The 17,556-nt window shown below is 29.0% G+C and overlaps 1 non-coding gene across 1 annotated transcript; it reads right to left on the bottom strand.

Moving 5' to 3' along the window:
• Positions 1–9,874: 9,874 nt before the first annotated feature.
• Positions 9,875–9,981, bottom strand: LOC149519765 (small nucleolar RNA R71). Its single transcript, XR_016341158.1, has one exon. It is a non-coding gene; the product is annotated as a small nucleolar RNA R71 (small nucleolar RNA).
• Between the last annotated feature and the right edge of the window lie 7,575 nt (positions 9,982–17,556).

Below are 17,556 nucleotides of genomic sequence, written 5' to 3'. Positions count from 1 at the left end.
GATTGATTGTAATGCAAAAAAGAATAGTTTAAAATGTGAAGGCTAATTGCCAAGCTAGCCAACTGGTCATTTGGTAGCAATAGGGGCTAATTGAATAAACAATAAAAGCACATTTTGAAATGTGAACAAAGTTGAAAAGTAACATAATCAAATGGTTAAAAAGAAAATGGGCGCTCGCCAAATGTAAAAAAAGTATAATAAAGAACAAAACCAAAAACTTGAAAAGCTTTTAAAGTAAATGAAAGTTTTTGAGAAATAAAAAGTATGCATGCAAAATAAAGAAGGAAAGCTTTAAATGAAAATAGAAACACTTTTCATTGAAACTTGAACTTTGAGAAAACAAGACTTTAGGTTAATCTTTCACTCTAGCTAAATACAAAACAACTCTTAAAAACTGAAACTAGAGAGCAAATAAGAGAAATGAAGTAATATAATAAAACAAAAGATGGATTACAAGGGAATAGAAGTGCCTTATTATAGTACAAGGGTTGGCCTAGGGGAATGAACCTGGATAGTCTTACTTTAGCTAAAACACATTTAAATTTAAATGATGATCTTAAATTTGAAAGAAAATTAACCGAATGTGGGAAGCTTTTAAATGATATGGAGCTTGTGTTGGTCAAATGGGACTTTTGCATTGGTCCATTTATGTCTCTATGCTTAGATGTTGTGCCAAGTTAACAAGATTTTGAATTTTAAATGGGATATCCGACTGGTTTAAATTCAAAAACCAAATCTTTTTTATTTTTTCTCTTAGCTTAGGATTTTTTTAAATTTTAAAAAGTCCTTATGCACAATAACGTTTTTTAGCCAAACATGTAATGAACATCCAATGGGCTTTTAGTTCAGCTACATGTTGGCCTACCACTTTTGCATAGATTGGGACTTTTTTACATGCATGGCCAAATGGGATTGGGTAGACTTCTTCATGCCTTGGCTTAATGCCAACTACCAACTTTGCATGAAGTACATGGTTCATGGCCACCTTTTTGCCACCTTTTGCATGGTTTGCATAAATTGTGCTATTTACATACAAGTTGACCAAATTACTCATTTAAACCTAAAAATCAAGATTTTATCACATTAAGGCACCAAATTCATTAAAATTTTTTAATTTTTAGGGCTAAAGTGACTTATAAAAAGCTATAAATTCTATACTCATCACGCCTCCACATTTAATTTTTTGCTTATCCTCAAGCAAAATCCTTAAATCAGCCATGCTAATAATAAAAATAAATGCATTCAAGTGAAAGTTTCACAAGTCATCAATTATGCAATATGGTATAATGTCAAGATAGTTATGAACATAGCTAAGCATAAAACTTAATCAAAAGTAAGTTTTTAATTTCATGCAACTTTCATGTATGTGAAGTCAATTTATCTCGAATCTATGCATGCAATTTAACAAAAAGTATTACAATATGCCATCACATACCAATTTAAAGATAAAACATACATTATATGTTTACTTTTCCCATTCTTTCTCCACTAATGTAGGCTTATATACTTAACTCAAGATCAATAGATTTTTATAGGCTTATAATGTAAGGCTTGGATTAAGGTAAAAAAAAAAATATTTTAAGCTTAAAACCTTTGCTTACTTTTAGAACTTAAAGTTGAGAACTTTTGAGACTTTACAAGATTAAGGCATCTTTTTTTTTCTTTGGTCTTTTTTATTTTTTCTCATTGCCATTTATTTCTTTTTCAATTTATTTTTCATAGCCATTTTTGGCTTTTGCATTTTTTTCTCTTTTTTCCCTTGCGCGTTACTACTTTCCAAATATGACTTGTGTTGCAATGTTTCAGGATTGGGAAAGTGCCCAATTGCTAGACGAATAGAGAATTTGGAAAACGAAGGGCTTAAAAAAGCATTTTCGATAAAAATCAAAACAAAAAGTCACCACCAATCTTTTTTAAGGCGTGATTAGCCACCAAAAAATTATCCTTATAATAAAACATTTAAAAGATTTAAAGGTTTTATAAAAAAATAAATAAAAATCTATGAAATTAGATTTAGGGTTCAAGATTTAGTTATAATTGAGGAAAGATTAGTATCCCCATAACGTCATTGAATGAGGTATCAATTGATTGCATGTTATTGATTGGGGCAAATTACAAGTGCATAGGCCATTCAAGTAATATTAGTAACATTTCAATCAAAATAGTATCCCATAGAGATTAGGTAAAGAAATTTTTAGGCTAAATATCTATTAACACCATACCTTTCTATAGTTGGCTCATATCACTAAATGAACATAATATCTAACTATGAAAATAAAAACAAATAAAACATCAAATATGACATGAATTAAAATGTATTTCTAAACTAAAATTTGAAAATAGTAAGTAAAAATTGAAGTAAAAAAATTTGAAAATAGCAAGTAAAATGCAGTAGCCTAATCTAAGTGAAAACACATTTAAAATAAGAATTAAAGGTCAATTGCAAACTACAAGTGAATATGTAAAAATAAAAAATATGCTTCCAAAATTAAAAGCTGTAGATTAAAAAAAAAGAATTTATTTAGCATCAATTGAATTGGTATTAAATTAAAAATTGTAAAAGCAATGAGTGATCTAAGGGGAAAACATAATCATAAAGCAAATTTGGAGGGAAAATGGCTAGATCAAATCAAAAAAATTGAAAACCAAAAACAAGATGTAAATCTGAAAATTCTAGAAACCAAATTTTCAATCTAAAATTTGGATCTAAATCATGTAAAACAAAGTGATCATGAACTGGAATTGGAAAATAAATTAAAGGAATCATGAGAAACATTAAAATGCAAAACAAAATCTAAAAGGAAGAAGTAAAAATTAAGAAAGAGAAGCGAAAACTAAACTGAGTTGAACAGAGAAAACTACCAAATTAGCATAAGAAAATTTAGATTTGGAAACTCATAAAGAGATTGAACTTAAACTAAGCTAAAATAAGATCAAACAACAAGTGTTCTATAAGATTCAACAAAAAACTCACAACAAAATAAGAGAAAAATAGCTTAATAAACTAACAAACTAAAAACATACAAAAATGTAAAAAATTGATCATGTTCAAGAAATTCACTCCAAACAATGATTAAACTCAAAAAAATGAACAAGATCAAGCAACATTTAACAAGTAAAACTAAAAATTTAGAGTGAAAATGAAGCAAACATATCACCTAAAGGAGAGAAGAACCACACTCCAACTTGAATAGCATGCATGATCTCCACTGCCTCTAGGATTTCAACTGCAACTTCAAAGTTTAAACTAGAATGATTGGGATTGAATTTAAGGTTGATTTTTCCTGGATTAAAGCCTAATGAGTTATGAAATTATGAAAAAAATTAGAGCAAAAATGAGCAAGAAATCAATAACTTTCAATTAAGAAACTAAAGAGAGGTTAGGTGCATAAATTTGAAAATAACACTGAGATCAATGTGAAAGTAACAAGATTTGAACATAAAATCAAGTGAAATTGCAAAATTCATTGTGAAAATCTTAAAGAATATTGAAAAACACTTTAGGATATGTATATTTGCAATTAAATTCAATAAGAAAAATTGAAATCTAAAGCTGTTTGGCAAGAAGGAAAATAAAAGTGTTGGAAAGAAAGTACATAAAAGTAAATGAACAAAAAATTAAATCCTAATCTAAAGTTTAAGCTAAAGTCTCCCAAAATGGCCGGCTCTCATTCTATTTATAAGTAGGTGAGTGGTGCCTTAAACCCCAAAATATCAAAGAATAAGGGGTCATTCCTTTCTTTTTAATGCATGGTTTTAGAACTAGTACAAGTTGTGTAGCGCCTTAAGCTGTTATTCCTCTTGAGTTTTGCTACCCCAAAAAGGTCCACTTTGTGGCCATGAAAGCTCTCCAAAATATCAAGTCAGCAGCTCCTCATTACCTCTTTTGATTCTCGAAGAAGTGATGTCAAATGCACATGTACATGTAAGTTCATTCCATGCCGCAAATACATTTTCTCTTTTTTTCCTTGTTACACTTTTTACATGCATTTATGTTTTCATTTTTGTCACAAAATGAAAGTCATTATATGAACAAATTTAACATAAAAATCACTAGAAAAATTTTGAAAATAATGCTAAAAAAATCATAGAAACAATGTTCAAGAAAACTCTCTTAAAATGCAATATATCTTAATGACACTAGTTTGGCCTTCACTAATCTTTTTCACCATAAATCCTCTAAAGTATGTCCAAATTGTTCAAAATTCTTCATTTTCTCTATTTTTACCTACACATGAGACAAATGTGTATTTAGGAGTATTTTTGCCTAGAATTCCAAAAAACAAGCTAAAATATAAATAAGATTGCACTAAAAATAGGCATGAAAATACTAAAATTTTAGTGCAATCAAACCCTAAATTTAAACTTTTGCTTTTCTTCAAACAAAACAAGATTGGGTAAGAACCAATATATATTCTTAATGCCTCATTCAACATGACTGTTTCATAGATTTATGAAGGGATATAACTAAAACAAAATCATCAATAAGTGCTAATATTAAGAATCAACCTAGGCTAAGCTAATTCCTAATTATAGTTCTACAAGCAAACAACACTTCTCACACATCTTTACATGAAATCTAGTAATGTTATACAAAACATGAAACTTCAATAACAAAGATAAATAAAGTGTGCTCATGTTCTATAAGTTTGTTTATCACATCTCTCTCTACTAATGTAGATAAATGCATAACCAAGAATCATATAAGACTTTTATAAGTTTGTAATATAAAGTAAAGCTCATGGTATGGTAAAAGTCATTTTAGGTTGAAGTACCTTAACAATGCATTACTTATCAGGATCATCCATAATTAGGCTTCCAAGGTAAAAAAGGTAAGCTTGACTAAAGAATCACCTCTAAACTTTGTTTTTGCTCATTTTTCTTTTTTTTCTTCTTTTCTTTGGTTTTCACCACTTTATTGCTTTTTCTTTTTCTTTTCTTTTCCTTTCAGTTTTTCTTTTTCTTTCTTTTCCTTTCATTTTTTCTTTTCTTTTTTCTATTTGACTTTTTTTTTCATTCTTTTTCAAGCTCCACTCTTTCTCTCTAATATTACATAGCTTACAAATGGTGTTGAATATCCTAATGCATATAGGGTAAGGGACTAAAAAGATAAGAAATAAGCAAAACAAGGCTATAGGCTTATAATGTGGTTTCAAAATAAAGAAAATACATCATAAGGCTTATATGAGATAACTATGGAAGAACTGTATCAAAGTTGGCTAAAAAAAGCTCAAACAATCCAAAGATGACCTATATCATTTCTTTAATCATGTGTCTTCTAGGATTTCACCTAGAAAAATTATCAAAACAAACTCTAAGACATGAAACACTACTTCAAAAACCAATGAAAAAATATCTCATGCTCACATAATCAATCACTAGATGAAAAAATACAATTTAATGATCAAAGTATCAACTCACAAATGAAAACTCATACTCAAGAATTCATTAATCCTAAGTATCATCTCATATTTCACATAATATTCAATCTTTTCCTAAAGTTATATTCATTCTCAACCTTTACCTATCATTGACTTCATGAAAAACTAATCAAAGATAGCATACTGATGATTCAAGCTACCACAAGTCTAACTCAATTTTAAGGTAAAACTCAAAGAAAATTCAAAAACAAATTCAAAATTTGAGTAATTTTCACATACTCCCAAACTTAAATAACACATTATCCTCAATTTGTAAGTATAAAAAAATAAAACACAAAAAAATGAATAAAGAAACTCCCCTATCAACATAGAGGCATGGTGGCCGAATATATATTGCAAATGTAGCTGAAACTAGTGCATCATTTCTTCAAGATCTTATTTAACCTACAAAATAAAGAAAACAACCACACAAAGAAACAACATCAATATGTACAAGAAAAACATAAGCAAAACAATAAAATAAGCAAATGAACAAAAAAATTAAATGAAAAGCTTAGGTTATCTCCTAAGAAGCATTTTATTTAAAGTCAAAAACTTATCTTTCATTGGTGTTAGAGAATTACTCTACACTTGATTCTGAAATCTACCCATTTCATTTTCTTCTTTAGCACCAAATATGCAATAACAAGCTCTAAGTGACCTTGGTGCTTTATGGCAGATTTGTATCTCATCTTTATAAATAATTTAAGTATTTGTAATCTAACCATATAAAAGTGGTTATTGGCTTCGATACCAATGATGTGGGTACCACCATTGAGAATATGAATTTCTACTTTAAAATGAAAAATTCTTTCATAGATGGAATAGGTCGAGTGAGCAAAAAGGAAAAGAATTCAAAAGTATCAAACTGAGAAGTAAATGTTAGGAAAATGTTTAAGCAAGTAGAGAATCTTTCTATACTATAATCTTTCAAACCTTTTACATTATCAACTTTTGACATTTTGCTCAAAATTTTTCTATTTCATTATTTTTTTTATTACTAGACTCATCAAAGTTATCTAAAAGTAGGCGTTCAACCATATACATTTTCAAATTATCATACAATGGAATCTTAAAAAATTAAGAAAATAGCATGGTGACCTATAAGGCTCAATGTCTTGTTATTAGGACCAATGCTAAAATCTTTTTACAACTCAAAGTAGGGAATTAAGCCATCTTTTCCAAAACTCATATCATTCATTTTATTTTTCATGGATGGTTTATCTTGAGGAAGCTCTAAGGAAAGTTCAGTGTATTAGCAACCTATGTGGTAAAAAATGGACACATTAGAAATTTAACGATAAATTTATAATTTTGTTAAATTTTAAATTGACATTTTATAATTCAAAAATATATGAACTAAATTTATTTAAATGATTAGACATTAATTAAATTGATGACTAAATACATCAGTCCCATAATTTGACATCTTTTCTTTAATTAGTATATATTTTTAAAAAAATCTCTTCAACCAACACTATCTCATAATTTAGTTTTTAAGAAATTAAGTTTCTTCCATGAAGCAAATTTGTACTTATAAGCTTTCGTACTTATTATAAAAAGAATCTCAAATTTTTTATCTATTTAACACTTATTTTTGGATTTTTTTATTGTATTGGTGCTGAGCTATTTGTAAGGGTAAAAACCTGAAAACACAAGGAATGGAGGTCAATGACAAAGGTCAAAGGTTTCTTTGGCGTTTGTACTTCGACACTCAAATCAAGGCTTGATTAGATAGTAGGAAGAAAGAAAAGACAAAAGGTAAGTATGGAAGTTAAAATTCTAGTTGGTATAGGAGTACCTACAAAGTGATGCTTATACTTGTGTTTTGGGGACAGTAGGCCTAAGTGGCCAGAGCTTTAAGTAATAGGGCTAGCATTGATGTCACAGGATCGAGCTGAGTTGGCACTCAATAATTAAATCAAGGACGACAAGTCAATGTTTTTATGTACTAGTAAGTAGCCAACTAAGGTGGTTGAGTTGGCATGGAGCCCAAGAATTCAAGTCAACCTAACACGTTAGGTTAGCCAAGTTGACTAAATTGCTTTCGCTTGTCAAGTGACTTATAATCTGTATTGAAAGCTCAATTTTGTCTTTTGGACCCTAAAATGTCTCTAACATTTTATCTTCTAAAGAGTAGTCTAAGGTATCAGACTAGTAGGAATAGTGTTGGTTGATCTGTTGTTGTTAAAATTAAGCTATGATTTGAGAGTGAGTTTTTTTTAGAGCACTCATGGTGTCGTGCTAATAAGGTGTCTTCATGATTGTCCCAAACCCAATTTGCTAAGCTAATCTTAGGACTGTGCCAATGTAGATGAGATGGTGTCAATGTTCAAGTCTGTGATGATGCTATTAACATGGTCTTTGCATGGTATGATTAACATAATGCTCATTATGTATGTATAGCGTGGTCGATGCAGTATTATGCATGTCGTTGACTGACACTAGTAGAGTGTATATAGAAAAACATGGCATGTCCAATGACTGTAGAATTTATAGCTTTTTTAAATCATTTTAGCCTTAAAAATTTGAAAATTTTCATGAATTTATAGCCTTAATGTGTTAAAATCTTGATTTTCAGATTTGTATGAAGAATTTGATCACATTGGATGTAAACAACACAATCTATACAAACCATGCAAAGGTGGCAAGAAGATGGCCATGCATAAACCATGCATTTTTGCAATATTGGTAGATAACATTTGGCCAAAGCATAAAGATCTTTACTCAAGCTCATTCGACCATGCATGCAAGAAGCTTCAATCTATGGAAAGGTGGTAGCTTAAAGTGTAGTTGAACCAAAAGCCCATTGGATGCTTATCACATGTTTGGCCAAAGAAAAAGTTATTATGCATAAAGACTCTTTTAAATCCAAAAGAATCCTAAGCTAAGTGAAAGAATCCTAAGCTAAGTGAAAGAATCAAGAAGATTAATTTGGTCTTTAAATTTAAACAAGTTGAATATCCAATTTGAAATTCAAAATCTTGTTGACTTGGCAAGACACCTAAGCATAAAGGCATAAATAGACCAATGCAAAAGTCTTATTCGGCTAACACAAGCTTCACATTATCCAAGAATTTCCCACACTCAACCAATCTCTTTTCAAATTCAAGATCACTATTTAAATTCAAATGTGTTTTAACTAAAGTAAGACTGTCCAAGTTCATCCCATCTAGGCCAACCCTTATACTATAAATAGGCCTTTCTATTCACTTATAATTCATCCCTTGTTTCATTATTTTACTTCATTTCTCTTCTTTTCTATCTAATTTTGGTTTCTAAGAATTTCTTTGCATTTGACTATAGTGATAGACTAGCTTAAAGTCTTGTTTTCTTAAAGTTCAAGTTTTATTACAAAAGTGTTTCCATTTTCATTCAAATCTTTCTTTCTTTATTTTGCACACACACTCTTTATTTCTCAAGCACTTTCATTTACTTTAAATGCTCATTAAGTTTTTATTTCTATTGTTTATTATAATTCCTTTTACATTTAGCCAACACCTATTTTCTTTTTGAAGCATTCAGTTCAATTACTTTTCAACTCAGTTTACATTTTAAAACATGCTTTTATTTTTTCTTGTCTATTTGGTTAGCCCTCATTGCTATCAAGTGATTAGTTGGCTAGCTTGGTAATCGACCTTCACATTTAAAGCTTTCTTATTTTCATTACAATCAACCTTTTCGATTGTCTAAATATAGACTTAGGAATAATTATTTTGGTACTTGGTCACACATCAAAAACATAATCTTCAAGATAACAATAACTTTACTTCATCATTTTATTACTTGGATATGACCTATGCACTTATAGGTTAAAAAGTAGCAATCAAGTTTTTGGTGTCATTGCAAGGGACTATATCAATGCTAGAAGACTAATATCGATAACACTTCTTGTTATTTTGTAATTTAGTTTTCTTGTTTACTTTTATTTGCTTTATTTTGTTTTGACCTTTTCTTTGTTTGCATCTACAGATCAAGAAATGTTGATTTAGCTCTATTTGACAAAGAGATTGAAATAACTTTTAGGCAACTTAAAAGAGAAAAGCAACTAATCTAATCCTAATGCCAAATACAGTAGCTGAAGGTCAAAGAACAACTAAAGACCATGCCATCCCCAATCTTGAAGGTTTTTAACCATTCATTCGAAGGTTGACAATCCAAGCCAATAACTTTGAATCAAGCCTTCCATCATACAAATGATCCAAACTTCTATGTAGTTTGGTATCCTATCACATTACGATCACAATCTCTATCTTTCTAATTTTTTAAAATTATGCGATATTTTTAAATATAATATAGTCTTTAATAATGCTATAAGACTAAGGTTATTTCTTTTCTCTCTCAAGGATAAGGCAAAAAATTGATTGTCTTCACTTTATTCTGGTTTATTCACAACATGAGATAACCTACTACAAAACTTCTTTATAAAGTTCTTCCCACTAATTAAGAAAGCAAAGATGAGAAATAAGATCACTACCTCTTAACAATATGATAAAAAAACACTATATGATGCATGAGAGAGATACAAAAAGATGCTTTAAAAATGCCCATACCATGGCCAACCATAGTGGCTTCAAATTCAGATTTTCTATAATAGGTTGACACTAACAATGAGAACTACCATTGACTCAGTCGCTAGATGAGCCATTATGAGCAAATCAATTAAAAAGGTGTATGACCTGATTAAAAAGATGGTTTGCCAACAACTATCAAAGAAGTTCCAAGAGAAAGGTCCATAAAAAAGTTTCTAAGTATATGAACTTGATACACTTACCTTTATTACCTCTCAACTTGCAAACTTATCCAAAAAAATAAAAGCTTTAGGAACCTAATCACCTATTACCAATATTCAAGCCATTCAAAGCTTGTTCTTAACCTATGGTATTTATGAAGGCCCATATTCCTAAGGTAGTTGTCAATTTGAGGTTGAAACTTTACAATATGCTTATCAAACCTAGCCATCCTAGGACTTTTACATCAACATCTATAATCTATGTTAGAAAAATTATCCTAACTTTTCTTGAAACCTAACCAAAATGACCACAAAAAAAATAATGAAACATCTAACTTTCGCCAAAACCAACCAAACCATAATCTGTCACAAGAAAAAAAGCCTTACTTTAAAGATATCTTCTCACAAATTCTGCAAGCCCAAAACACCACCATCCAAAGTCAAGTTGCCTCCATTAAGAATTTAGAAATCCAAATGGGTCAATTAGCAAATGCCTTAGCAAACTGCCTATCAGGATTTTTTCCAAGCAATATCGAGTTAAACCCTAAGAAGAAAGGGCATGAGGTATGCAATACCATATTCTTTTATAGGAAAGAAGAGCTTTACTTCTTCGATGATAATGATGACTTGATGGATAAGCAGATGATGATGAAAATGCCAAGCTTTGTGAGAATGCCTAAAATAAGTACACGGATGAGGAAGTTGAAGAAGAAAATTTGAAGAAAGAAAATTTTGAGGAAAAAAAAAGAATATGAGATTAAAGAAAATGCCCAAAAAGATGAAGTTCAAGAGAAAGACCTTTAAAAGGAAGAAATAAAAATAGTGTAGGAAATTATGCATCATTATATAGAGTTAAAGCAACAAAATTTTTAAAAATTTTAATTCCTTAAAGCTAAGATTAATCAACAAGATTATACAAACAATATATTTAGATAAGCATGCATAGTTTTGGTTAAGGGTGTTACCTTGAATACTAAAAATCCCTTGATTTAATTTGGTGACCTTTCAAATAGATTCCAAGTCAAGAAGCTACCTAAGTATATAACCTCTAATGGTCATCCACACGAACTCTTATAAAAAAACCATCTCTAAGGTTTGGTACAACTCAAAGCTATATTCTAGCTAGTAAGTGTTTATAAGATTTCTTGTATTTTCTTAGTGAAACTTCTTTCTATCCTTTTTTTTTTTTGTTATTACTTGATACTTTCTTACAAGAGGGGTGGCTTGATGTTCCTTTTACCAGGGAAACATTCAGCCATACTAGGTTTAATACTTAAAATGTAAATTTTTAGAATTAACCCTATGCTAGCTGAATGTACCAAATAAGGGAAACTCTTTCTCTTGTTTTTATTTTCTCTATTTTTGGTCATACCAAAATCAAATCAAGTGTAAATTAATTTGTCTTAATTTTAAACTTTCACAATTATCCTATTGTATATGACCCATTAGGTTTTTTAACATATTGGCAATAAACATAAACATTATAAGCCTTAGTATTCAATTATGGATGGAACAAACTTGTTGTTTTCATCACCAATTCTCTAATTAGCTAATCTTATGTTTATAGATCATGATCAATGCTAGCTTCATTGCCATGACCCTTAATTGCTAAAGAAAAGTTAATATGGCTTGACAACCTATCCGTAAATGGTCTTAGTGTATAATTAATATCTTTTCATTACATAGTATCTTAGTTTGAACATTGAGTATGGTTTAATGTCTACTTAATCTTGTTCAATCATGTTTAGTCTTATCTTTAACATTAACTCATAAATAAACTTTAGAACAATTCACAACTCTTATTTCACTTTAACCAAATATTTTTCAAGTTAATTCAATCAAAATTAGTTAAGATACTTTCTTGATCACATAAGGAGATGAATCCCATTTTGATTAATTTATGCATTTTGATATGTTTTATATTATACCCAATAATACTTGATTAGATAATTCTTGGTTAGAACCATGATAATATCAAAGTATAACATTCATCATATAAAATCATAAGCAATCTTAAATTAAAGGATCACTTATACAACTATCACATGAAAATGTAGCTATAAACACTATATGAAGTATCATATAGCATTCTCATATCGAGTCATGTTTAGTGAACTTGTTCTTATAACAAGTACCCATATGTTAGCTTAAGTTTATCCAAATTTTAACTTATAAGATCGGTTGCTTGTTTTATAAGCAAGAGTATAATCATATGCTAGTCTCAACAGCTTTTGTCAATGTCTTTTTATTAATAAACATCAACTAGGAACACCTTTGGAACATATAGCTTTTATGCAAATGATGATCTCATAATTACAATTTCATTGTAATTCCTTTGTAATGCTTTATGTATATTATGATAACTTTATCATATAAGCATCAACATTGAAATATATGTATACAAGCTCAATGATAAAGATATAAGATCTTTATAAGATATCAAATATTAAAGTACTACAAATATGACAATATCTTAGCTAAAATATGATTCGATTTGAATGACAAATATCAACAGAAAAAGAAAGCTAAAATAGAAGATGAAGATCTATTACAAGTTAGAAGAGCAACTTTAAAAATCTTGGATCCAATTATAAAAATACGAGAGGAGGATCAATAAGCAAAAAGAATGAAACTAACTCCAAGGATGTTAACTTACAAAAGAACTTTTGAAATAGGACGGCCAATCAACACCTAAAGCAAAATAAAGAAAGCTACTTAAAGAGTTAAAGAAAGTTACACTTTTTTATTAATATAGCCTAACACTTCAATAAATTCTTCTAACCAAATTAGATGATTCAAGGAGTTTTTGCATTCCCTATTCCATTGATCATTTATTTTTCAATGAAGCTTTATGTGATTTAAGATTTAGTATAAATCTAATACTAATGAATATTTTTGTATAGCTAGGAGCTAACAAATTGAGATCTCAAATTTTTGACATTAGATTTGCTAACCGATTCGTGAAAAAGCCACAAGAAATATTGGAGAATGTTTTAGTCCAAATGAGTAAAAATGTTTTCCTTGTTGATTTCTTTATTTTAGACATGATAGATGATGAAGCCCCTATTCTATTAGATAGGCCTTTCTAAATGACTTTAAAAGTTTTAATATATGTTTACAACTTAAAAGTACCTTTAAGATTTAAAGATCAAAGAATAACTTTTAAAACTAGGGGTTAAGGTATTCTTAGGGATGAAAAAGATGTACAATGAGCGTCTAGCCTAAAAAAAAAAAAAAAAAACTAACTCATAAGGATCCCCACCTAAACCAAAAAGGAAAAAACTAGCCTATAAGCCTAACCCTAACAACTCTAAAAAGCCTAACCCCAAAAACTCATCCAGTTTATGTAATACCTGTTAGGAGAGCAAACCCAACTCCTAAGACTAATTCAATCTATTTAATTCTAGCAAGAAGGAAACAATAAAGAAAAATCCCTCCAAATGTGAAACGGTAGTTTTAGATTTTTAGGTAAGGTCCAGCTTGATCAAAACTAGTGTTGCTTGGGAAGTAACCCAAGTTTTGCATTCCCCTATTATTAGTTTTTCATTATTTTTTTAAGTTTTACATTTCTTTGTTATCTATTTAATTTTATTAGGATAGGTATATTTTGACCGTGTTTATTTTTATGTTTATTTTCTTAGTAACTAGGATGAATCATGAAGCCTAAGGAAGCCTAAAACAATTTGACCTTAAAAAGACAAAGATGGGGGAGTATTCCTTTTCCCTAATTACTTAACTATTTCATGTGAAATTATGTGCAATTCAAGTATGGGAGAGGAAATCTTTTTATGCAAAACATTTTCAAAACTATTTCAAAGTTACCACTAAAATCTTTGTTTTCAAACCAAGTTAACATGCCTATAATCATGATAATGCTAGCTTAGTTAATTTTTAACAAGTTAGTCATGAATGACTTCAATAAGATATTAAGACAAGTGTGAATGTAGTGAAGCATGAAATTGTGTCTTAAGCATGCTATCTTTGGATTGTTAATTTTCATGTCATGTGCATTTTAGTCTTGATCCTTGACATGCATCAATTTTTGTGAAAAGTCATGTAAATATAAAGTTGCATAAAGATTTAAGGCATGATTATAACTTTAAAATTTGTTTACTCAACCTTCAAGGCAAAATCCTAGATTGTACTTGACTTAAGAAATAATTTATGCCATCTTTGGACTATTTGAGCTTTTTCAACACCACCTATGAATAGATCATCCTTATTACGTTACTTTAAGCCATAAAATCCTTTTCATTGTTTATTTAACCACATTAGTAAGCCTAAGGCTTTTCTATGTATTATCTATCTTTTTCTCACCCAACTCACATTGCTTACACATGTAAAGACAAAATAAAAAAAAAAGTTATAGATATCTAATTTTGTCTAAGAAAAGTCCAATCATTTGTGAAGGCCTTAAAATCCGATCTAGTTCAAATTTAACATTTCTTTAATTTTGATAAATTTTAAAATTAAAATTAGGACTAATTTAACCTAATTGCCTAAGGTCAAATTTGGTCAAACAAAGTAAAACTTGATCAAAATTGTTTAAAACTAGTCAAAGCAGATAGAACTTAGATCAATTTTTAAAATTTACAATCAATTGGAATCAATATAGCTTAGAATTGAAATTTGTGATTTTTAAAGTATTAAAAAGTCTGATTGCACTTTGAAAAGTGTAAAATTACCAAAATGCGCTTAGGGATATTTTCATAATTTGATCTTCTCAAAATCAAACTTTCGTGAAAACTTTCATATCGTAATTAAATATTTTTTCAATGATTTTTGGTGTATTAAAAATCTTGATCACACCTTATAATATGTGAAATTACTAAAGTACCCTTAGGTATATTTTTGTAAATTAACTTTCTTTAGGTCAAAATTTTACGAATAGCTCCAAATCATGATTTAATATTATTTTATGATTTTTAGAATATTAAAAACTTGATCGTAACTTGGAATGTGTGAAATTACTAAAATATTTTTTGTGAGTATTTTTATAATTTGACATTCTCAATGTTGATTTTTTGTGAAATGTTTCAAATCATATTTTTAAATTATTTAATAATTTTTTATGCATTAATAACCTTGGTATCACTTCAAAAGGTGTGAAATTACTAAAATATCTCTAAAAAGTAATTTTGTAATTTGATATTTTCGAGATCGAACTTTAACAAAACTTTCAGATTTTAATCTCATATTATTTAAAGATTTTTAGTGTTTTAAAATCACAAAAATGAGGAATGGAGCATTGTTTTCAAAGAAAATGACCTTGAAATTGAAAACTTTCTAATGAGGAATAAAATGGCATTTTTTACTTGATTCCAACAGAATTAAAAATTCAATCTATGGCAGTAAGCATTCTCAACTATAGAATGATCTTGAGAGGCTGGATGCAAGGGTGAAAGATGGCTCATTGCAAAGAAAACAAAGGAAAATTTTTAACCACTAGATGAACTTTTAATCCAAAAGCTTGCATATATTTGAGAAAAGATTTTTTTTTCATCGTAAGAGAGCTGGGGGAAATGGTTTGGCAAGAGGAGGAAGGATTGGAAATGGGAAAAAACTAGAGGAAAAAAGAAAGAAAAAATCTTTGAAGTTTGCTAGCTTGAAGGTATAATTTTGCTAATTTTTATCTTATATTTCTTACATTTTCATATTGGTTCTTCTCATTTTTCCTATTTTTCTTGAAAAAAAACTCATTGTTGCTTGTGTTCCTAGCCTAAAATTTTTTCCAAAATCTCAAACAACTAAGTCGTAGCTTGATTTAGGACAAGAAATAAAAGAAAGCAAAGAAAACTCCACCATTAACATCATTTGGAGGTTCGGCCAACCTCCATTTCACCATGGCGAATGTCTTTTTGGTTCTCTTTGTTGATAAACTTGCTTCTATATAATGTTTAGTTACTTAGTGATATATGGTTGGTGTTTGGTTCATGTTATTGTTTTTATGGCTTCTTTACTATTCTAGTTTGCTACATTTTTTATGAAATTCCTCTTATGGTAGAAATGCTTTTATATGATGAATATCTTGACGTCTAATGCATGTTTAAGCTTAAATGAATGAATGAATGATTGTGGGAGGCCATGGAAGCACTCGACCAAGCCTCCCATGCTTAAGCCGAATCTTCCTTTTGATTTTCATAGCTAGATGTTGTTTGGTTCATCTTTAATTATTTGTGTTTTTGCTTTGTTCATCAAGTTTTCAATGTGTTTGATTTAATTTCTATTAATAAAAAGTTGTTTTGGTAGCTTGTTTGGTAATTATGTTTGTATGCATGAATTTTCAAAAGACAAAAAAAAAAAATGTTGGAACATGTTTTTGAAAATTTAAAAACTTTAATGTTTGATCCATTTACATCATGTTTTTACATGCATATTTAGTTTGTCATATAGTTTTTAAAGTGTCTAGATTTGTAATTAATTTGTTCCTTAGTCATGCATTTCTCATGCATTAATTTTTACATTTTTACCAATGACATTGTTGTTATTTGTCACATTCATCAATGTTTCCATTTTTTTACCAATGGTAATTTTGTTATTTATCACATTCATCAACATTTACATTTTTACTACTAGAATCCTTGTAATTGTTTTTGTCACATGCATTTTTTGTGAAACCCCAAATTTCAAACTCTAAATTCCAAACCCCAAACCTTAAACCACCCATGAAACCCTAAATCACTTTTTAAACCTTAAATCACTTATGAAACCATAAACTATAAACCCTAACATAAACTCAAAACCAACTCTAAATCCTAAACTAAACCTTAAACCATAATTGAGACCCCAAACTAACCCAAGCTATAAATCAAACCCTAAACCTTAACCTAAACCAAACCAAACCCTAAAACCAACCTTTGATCCTCTTCATGCATTTGTACTCCATTTTATTTTGTTACATTCATTCATAAATTGTCATGCATTTATGGTTTGCCATTCACATTCCATCATCATGTATTCATATTATTACTATGTTCATGCAAACAAGCATTGGTTTTATAAATAAAGTTTTTCAAAGAAAAATATTTTAAAATAAGATGAAATTTCAAGTAAAAATAGCTTTCAAGATCTGACCTAAATTTAGGAAACTCTCAATGGCTATCATTTATGTAAGGTATTATCTTAGTTTATGGGGCAACTTGAAAAATCGTAAGTTAGAAATGCTTTTGAAGCTCTACCTAAATATAGGAGAGAGGAAAAATGCCTTTATACTTAAGGTATTTTCACTTTGATCCAAAAATAAAATTTTGTTTTTCAAATTTTGTTTTGTTTTCAACAAGAAAAAATCCAAGTTCTTTTCATGAAATAATGAAAAATGGAACTAATTTCTAAACAATAAATGGGACCATTTTAAGCAAAGTCTAAGAATAATTGATTGCCTTAAAATTTTAGTATTTTCATGCT

The sequence above is a fragment of the Durio zibethinus genome, chromosome 3, assembly GCF_047325235.1.
Source record: "Durio zibethinus cultivar Kanyao isolate XHJ-2024 chromosome 3, ASM4732523v1, whole genome shotgun sequence".
NCBI classification, from domain to species: domain Eukaryota; kingdom Viridiplantae; phylum Streptophyta; class Magnoliopsida; order Malvales; family Malvaceae; genus Durio; species Durio zibethinus.
Note: the sequence above shows the minus strand (reverse complement) of the source record. Positions and strands in the feature narration are given on the sequence as shown.